Source organism: Carlito syrichta, unplaced genomic scaffold (genome assembly GCF_000164805.1).
Source record: "Carlito syrichta isolate Samal-C Ts95f unplaced genomic scaffold, Tarsius_syrichta-2.0.1 Scaffold309750, whole genome shotgun sequence".
Taxonomy (NCBI): Eukaryota; Metazoa; Chordata; class Mammalia; order Primates; family Tarsiidae; genus Carlito; species Carlito syrichta.
The window spans coordinates 50,854-58,559 of record NW_007253846.1 but is presented as its reverse complement, the minus strand read 5'-3'; positions in this window follow the sequence as shown (position 1 = coordinate 58,559).

Here is a 7,706-nt window from a genome sequence, read left to right as displayed (position 1 = left end):
TATTAAATTGAGAACAAAACTGTTGAAAAGATTTTGATGTATATGCAGGACCATTGTCAGTCTTAAGTTGTTTTGGCATACCTAATTGTGAGAAACAAAAAAAAAATGTGCACCACGTCCTTGTAAGCTTCTCCAGTTCTTGCTGAGGCTAAAATAACATGAGAAAACATATTCACAGTAACATGCATATAAGACAATTTTCCAAATGTAGGTACATGAGTTACATCCATTTGCCATAATACATTAGGTTTTAATCCTCGTGGATTAACTCCTGCTAGAACATTAACAAAAGTAGGACACGCTGGACAATTCTTGACAATCTGCCTTGCTGCTTCCCTAGGTATTTGAAATTCATAACGTAAAGCAGTAGCATTTTGATGATGAATATTATGAGATAGTTGAGCTTGAGTGACTGCCTCTGTCTCCAAAGTTGCATAGATGGCAGGTTTTGTTAAATTATCAGCCAATTGATTGCCCTCATGTAGAGGTCCCAGAAGGCCGGAATGAGATCTGACATGACCAACGAAAACTTGCTCTTTTCTAACATGAATCAGTTGTTGCAGTTGTATAAGCAATTCCAAAATTGTGGTTTTACTAACAGGAATAGTTGCTGTCTCAATATGAGGAAACAGCCCTTGAACATAATGAGAATCAGTATACAAGTTAAATCTCTTGTCTTTCAGAGCTGTAAAGGCATATAAGACAGCTCTTAATTCTGTTTTTTGTGCTGCAGCCTCTGAAGTACTTAAAACATGAGGTTTGTCATTAATTACTGCCACTGCTCTACCATTAGAAGAGCCATCAGTAAAAACCAATACTGCTCCCTCGAGGGGGACTAAGGAACATGCTCGAGGAATAATTACAGGATTACATTTCACAAACTGCAACAATGGATTTCTAGGCAAATGAAACAAAATTTGTCCTCTAAAATCAATCAAAGCCACTTGTCAATCATCATTAGTTTGCAACAAGGTTTGAAACTGAGTTTTGTCATATGGGATGATGATATTATCCACATCTTTTCCAAACAATTCCACGCTTCTCTGTATTCCTTTGATTATTAGCAAAGCTACTAAGAACAGATAAGATGCTAAAAATTTTTTAGAGGAAACCGGTAAATGTAACCATTCCATAGGTCCTTCCTGCCACAAGCACCCTGTTGGGTATGAGAAGTAGCCAACACAATTAATTCCCATGGTATTGCATAACTTACCCTTTTCACCCTTTGGGACTCAATGACCTTTTCCACGAGAGTTAAGGCCTCTTTTGCCTCAGGTGTTAAGACTCTTTTAGAAGTGGGGGAGGGATCCCCCTGCAGTATATCAAAAAGAGGCTTTAAATCTGCAGTAGTGACATGCAAATAAGGTCTTAGCCAATTAATATCTCCTAATAATCTCTGAAAATCATTTAAGGTAACCAAATGATTCTTCCTGAATTGTAGAGGTTGATGACTCACAGTTTGAGTGTTTAACACTCGGCCAAGATAAGTAAAGGGCAGGTTGGTTTGAATTTTTTCAGGAGAAATTTTCAAACCACAATTAGCCAATGCTGTTACTGTTTCATTCAAAACGTTATGCAAGTGAGCACGATCTGCATGAGCCAATAAAATATCATCCATGTAATGAATTAAATAAAGATTAGGATATTGGTTTCTTATATCCTGCAAGGCTGCATCTACAAACCTCTGGCACAAGGTAGGGCTATTTTTCATACCTTGTGGCAGGACCTTCCATTGATATCTCTGGAACGGCTGCTTTAAATTATGAGAAGGTAAACTAAATGCAAATCTTTTACAGTCTTGAGAATTTAAAGGTATAGAAAAAAAAAGCAATCCTGTAGATCAATAACTATGATGTTATAATCAGCAGGAATAGCAACCGGAGATGGCAGCCCAGGCTCCAATGCACCCATAGCCTCCATGGTGGCATTAATGGCTCTTAGAAACTGTAAAAGTCTCCATTTTCCAGATTTATTTTTTATAACAAATATAGGAGTATTCCAAGGACTGGTAGAAGGCTCTATATGGCCAGCCTCCAACTGCTGTTGAACTAATTCTCTTGTTTCCTTAAGTTTCTCTGAGAGCATGGGCCATTGTTCCACCCAAACTGGTTTATCATCCTTCCAGGTAATGGAATCAGCAGCCTCAGGAACAATGGCCCCTAGGATAAACTTGAAAAGCCAATACCAGACTGGTCTTTCCTCTCTGTAACCTGAACAAGTCCTTTTATGCCCTATCTGTTCCTTCCAATTCCCTTTAAGGGATCGCATCCTATTTGTAGCATTTGCACTGACACCTTGTCATCTGGACTGTACAGAAGCATGCCCATTTGAGAATATCGTGTCCTCAAGAATATTTAAGAATATCGTGTCCTCAAAGTGTAATGGGGATGGAAGGAATGATGTAGGGACAAAAGGTTCCCGAAGTTTCATTATCTGTCCAATTTAAGATTTGAGAACTTTTGGCTACAGAGGGCACTCGACCAATACCAATGAGTCCTGATGGGGCTGCTTGTGTTGGCCAGGAAGACGGTCAGTCTTTCCCAGCAATACAAGAAACATCAGCCCCTGTATCTAGCAGACCTTTAATTTTAACTCCCTGAATATATAAATCTTTTAGAGGTCTGGAGTTAGTAATTTCCTGAACCCAGAAAGCGAAATTGCTTGAACCAAATCCAGAGTCACCCCTGGGCTTATCAGTTAGAGACTTGCCCATTCTATGATAGGGTAAGAGTAGTAACTGAGCTATTCTTTGATCTTCATAAAATTGTACAGTTTTGCTAGGGGGAGCAACAAGTACCTGGATTTCCCCTGTGTAGTCAGAGTCCACCACTCCAGGAATCACAGAAACTCCTTGTAGAGACAAGGAACTTCTTCCTAATATTCTACCCACTATTCCATCCGGGAGAGGGCCCTTCACTCCCATTGAAATTGGGATAACTGGAACATCTGGAGTTAATATTGTTGTGGTGGATGAACGGAGGTCCAGTCCTGTGCTCCCTGGGGTGGCTCTGATGAGTTCTGAGATGGGGCAAAGGTAACAAACGGGTTTGTGCTGGAAGCTGCCCCTATTGTTACTTGGGGCCAGGGCCGGCCCCTCTGCCTGTTTCCCAGAATCAGCATTGTAGATTGTTGTTTAGTTAACAGAGTGCCATTTTTATGAAATTTGGATTTGCAATCCCTAGCCCAATGAAATCCTTTCTGACACCCGGGACACAGAGACTTTGGTTGAGAGCTCTCATTAGGCTGTTGCATCAGAGCTTCCTGAAGCCTTTGTTTAGCTGGGCAGTTCCTACTAATATGGCCAGGCTGCCCACAGTTATAGCAAGTTAAAACCGAGCTGTTTCTTGATCTATTGTTACCATTTTGCATTCCCTGCACAAATTGTGCATAAGTTTCTCCCTTCAAGGCAGCAGCTATTGCCATACCCTGCCTAACAGCAGGGTTAATATCAGCACACTGCCTGATAAAATCAGTTAATTGTCCTGTTCTTCTAATCGGTCTAATCAAAGCTTGGCAAGTACTGTTAGCATTCTCAAAAGTCAACTGTTTAATAAGGATACTTGCTGCTTCTGCATTAGAGATTACTCTATTTACTGCTATTGTAAGTCTAGAGAGAAACTCCTTGTAAGTTTCATCTGTTTTCTGCTTAAGATCAGATAGTGAGGTAGTCTGTGTAGAATAGGTAACTTCTTCCAAGCCTCACTTGCACAAGAATTTACCTGGAGTAAAACTTCCTTGGGTAAGATAAGTTGACTGTTAACTGACTCATATAATCCTTTTCCTAACAACATATTGCTAGAAATATGAAACTGTATTCTGAGTTTGACTATGTACTTTTTTGACTATGTAAGTTGTATGCTTTCATAGGTTTTCATGCTTCTAACTAGCATCTTTTTCTTTAAGCTTGAAGAACTTTCCTTGGCATTTCTTGTAAGGCAGGTCTAGTGGTAATGAACTCCCACCACTTTTGTTTGTATGTGAAAGCCTTTATCTCTCCTTCATTTCTAGAAGATAACTTTGCTGTGTATGGTTCCTGATTGGCAGTTTTTTCTTTAAGTACTTGGAATATATTATCCCACTCTTATTCTTTAGTGTTCTATTGATAAATGTATTGATTGTGCTATGGACATTCTTTTGTTTATAATGTATTTTTTTTCTTTGGTGCTTGTACAGTCTTCCCATTGTCTTTGACATTTGAGAGTTTGATTACAATGTATATTAATAAAGATCTCTTTATATTTCACCCGTTTGGTGTTGTTTGGGCTTAATTGATCTAGATGTTCATTTTCTTCTCCTGATTTGGGAAGTTTTCTGCTGTTATTTATTTAACTAAACCCTCTGCGCCTTTATTTTCCTCTGTTCTTTCTGGGACATGAATAGTGTATATACTGGTTTACTTCAGGGTATCCTATAATTTCCATAGGGTTTCTTCACTGTTTTTTATTCCTTTTTATTTATGTTCTTCTGACTGAATAATTACAAATGACCAGTCTTCAAGCTCACTCATTTTTTTTTCTGTTTCCTCAAGTTAGCTGTCAAAGTTGCCTATGGAATTTTTTATTTCAGTCTTTGTGTTCTTTAACTCTAAGATTTCTTTTTCTCTCTTTTTTCTATCTCTTTGCTTAATTTCTAATTTTGTCTGTATACTGTTTCATTGATTTCCTTTAGTGTCTTTGTTCTCTTGTAGTTCACTGAGCTTCTTTAAGACAATTATCTTGAATTATTGCACAGGCAGTTTGTAAATCCCCATTTCTTTAAGGTTGGTGACTGGTGATTTATTTTCATTTCTTAGTGGTGTCATAGTTTCCTAATTATTTGTGATACTTGTGACCACACATTGGTTTCTGTGCATTTGAAGAAGTAGGCAATTATTACAGACTTTATAGACTGATGACTGCAGGAAAGTCTACCACCTATCCTATACCATCTGCTGTGGTACATGAGTGGGCTTGCTACTGAATTCATCGGGCAGATTGATGTAGTACCTAGCTAAGAAAGTGTGTGGGTCTAGTGCCTAGGTCTACAAGGTTGGGCCTGGACCTTGCACCCTTGAGTATGCTTAGAATCTGAGTCTGCTGGGATAAGCCTGGGTCTTGGATCCATAGGGGACTGGTTTGGCACCAAAAGGTCCACTGAACTAGACTTGCTTACTGGATCTGCAGGTGTAGACCTGGAACCTGGATCCATGGGTTCTGACCTGCATAAGGGTGGAACTTAAGTCTGAATCTGCAGGGTTAGCTAGATGCTAGGATCACCAGGTGCCTGGGTCAACAGGGGTGTCATGAAGCCTGAGTTTATGAAGGCTTGCTGATGCTGAAGCCTTAGTTCATAGGGGTAAACTTGGGTCCTGGGTCCACAGAGGAGGTCATGGAGCCTCAGTCTACAGTGACCAGCCTGGTGTAAAGGTTTCCTGGGCTAGATCTCATCTCTGGGTTCATTGGTGCTCAGGGCTACAGGTACCAACCTGAAGCAAGAGCAGGCCTGGAGTTTGGGTCCACAGAAACCTGTTGACTTTTGTATACTGATTTTATTACCAGCCAATATACTAAGTTCTCCTAATTTTTTAATGATGTTCAATGGACTTTTGACTCCCATTCAAGTCGTAGGCACAAGGAAATAAATACTTTAATAATATCCAATCCTCATAAGGTCTCCACTACTACTTTTATGTTTGATAATAAAATTATATTGAAATCTCTAGCTAATCATCCTCACTCTACCTTGTTGCTATCTGAAATGATGGTTTCCAAAGTGAACAAGTCATTCTACTAAGGCATGAAAAAGTATCAGATCTTATAATGTGACTCACTTAGATCTGATAAATAGAAAGAAATTATACTTTAATAGAGATCGACACTGGTTTACAGTGGAGAGGGTCATCGCTATGTGTGTCAAGAGAGTCATCTTGAGGGAAGAATGAGGTTTCACAATTTGGTTGGCAGAGGTGGTCTTACACAGTTGTTTGCTTTCAGCATATTATAACAAATTGCGGTTTTCACACTGATAAAAGCATGTGGTTAATTTTTATAAAAAGCAATCTATTTTAAAAAATTAGAATTTTGACAGTAATTTTGAATAATATGAATAATGCCATGAAAATCTTTACTGGCTAACTCACACAAAGTTCTTAGAAGAGATTGTGTTTGTTTGGGTTTTTTATTTTATAAAAAGACAAGTGTTTCAAATTTGTTGAGTTTTTTCTGTAAATACAATAACTTGTTGGGTTTATTTCCCAAAAGAATAAATGCAGTCATTACAGCCCTTTAAATAAAGGTGTCTTTGTATCAAAGTGATAAAAAACTTTATTTTGAAAGAATATATAATAAAAATTAATTTTACAAATAGATATTTGATGATGATTTATCATTCTGGATTTTTGTGGCCAAAGTGATGTATCTTTTATAAAGGCTCACATCCTTGAACACTTAAAAAAATGGAAAGATAATTTTCTAACATATTTTGAAATCTCCTAGACAAAGAATTTCAGTGATGTTGAAGTTATTCATCAAAAATACTAAAATACGGGTTTCTCTTGCCCATATTACCTCTGGCATGTCTTTCTTTCCTTTCTCTCTTCTTCCTCTAATAAACTATTTTTAAACCTTAAAAAAAAAAAAACCAAACTACTACTCAATCCAACTAAAAAAAATACAAAAAAATTTTTAAAAACTTAAAATAAATACTAAACTATACTCAATACAAATAAATTTCAAAATAATTGTTATCAAACAGATATAAATTTACAAGCAAGAGTCAAATAAAAATCTTTGCATATTTTTGGATGGAATTAAAAGCATTTCTTTGTGAGGTATTATTTTCAGCTATGGCAACAATTAAAACTAAGTATTGAAATAAATTGAATCTAGAGCCATTCTTTGGACTATCTATACTACCAAGAATGTAACCAAGATTTGCAAAAATAAGGACACATACTCAGTTACATATAGTTTACCAAAATATTATAATTTATATTACTCATGGAAGCAAAATATGTTTTGCCCTATTAATAATGAAAATTTTATTATTTTACAATAAAAATATTTTATTTATTAATATTTTATTTATATTAAAATATTTTGTTTATTGTCTTTCACTCTTATTATGATTTATGTGTATTGTGGAATACATATTCAGCAAACAGCAAATATATAATTTATATACAAATACAAATATATTGAGGATGCATGTGCAAACATTTTACTGATAGAAATGGGAAATCTAAAAATGTAAATGGCGTGTAAGACACCAGTCAATGTAACACTTATATAATGGGACCCTAGTGGCTCAAAGATTGAACATCTTTTCCAAATAGCTTAAGTTACTAACAAGAAACTCCCTACTTAGAGAATAGTTTAGTTATTGTAGGTTAAGGTAATGTAGCACTTGACTTGCATTTCTCTATAAACTCAGTGTCTGAGGAAAATAGAAAGAAAAGGAAAGTTTTCTACAGTTTTAATTTAATACTTTATTTTTAGATATTTATTTAGAGTCTGAAACATTTAGCTACTGCATGACAAAGAAATAGTATTAATCTAAGATAAATTTAGAAGAAAATTAGCAAATAGCCAAAATTAAAAGAAAAAACCAATATTCAAACAAAATTTTACATATGAAATACAGCATTTTATAGGTTGGTAACAGTATTATATCTATTGGACCTGAGTCTCTCAGAAGGCATTAATTAGCAGGACCTTCTGTGGTATTTT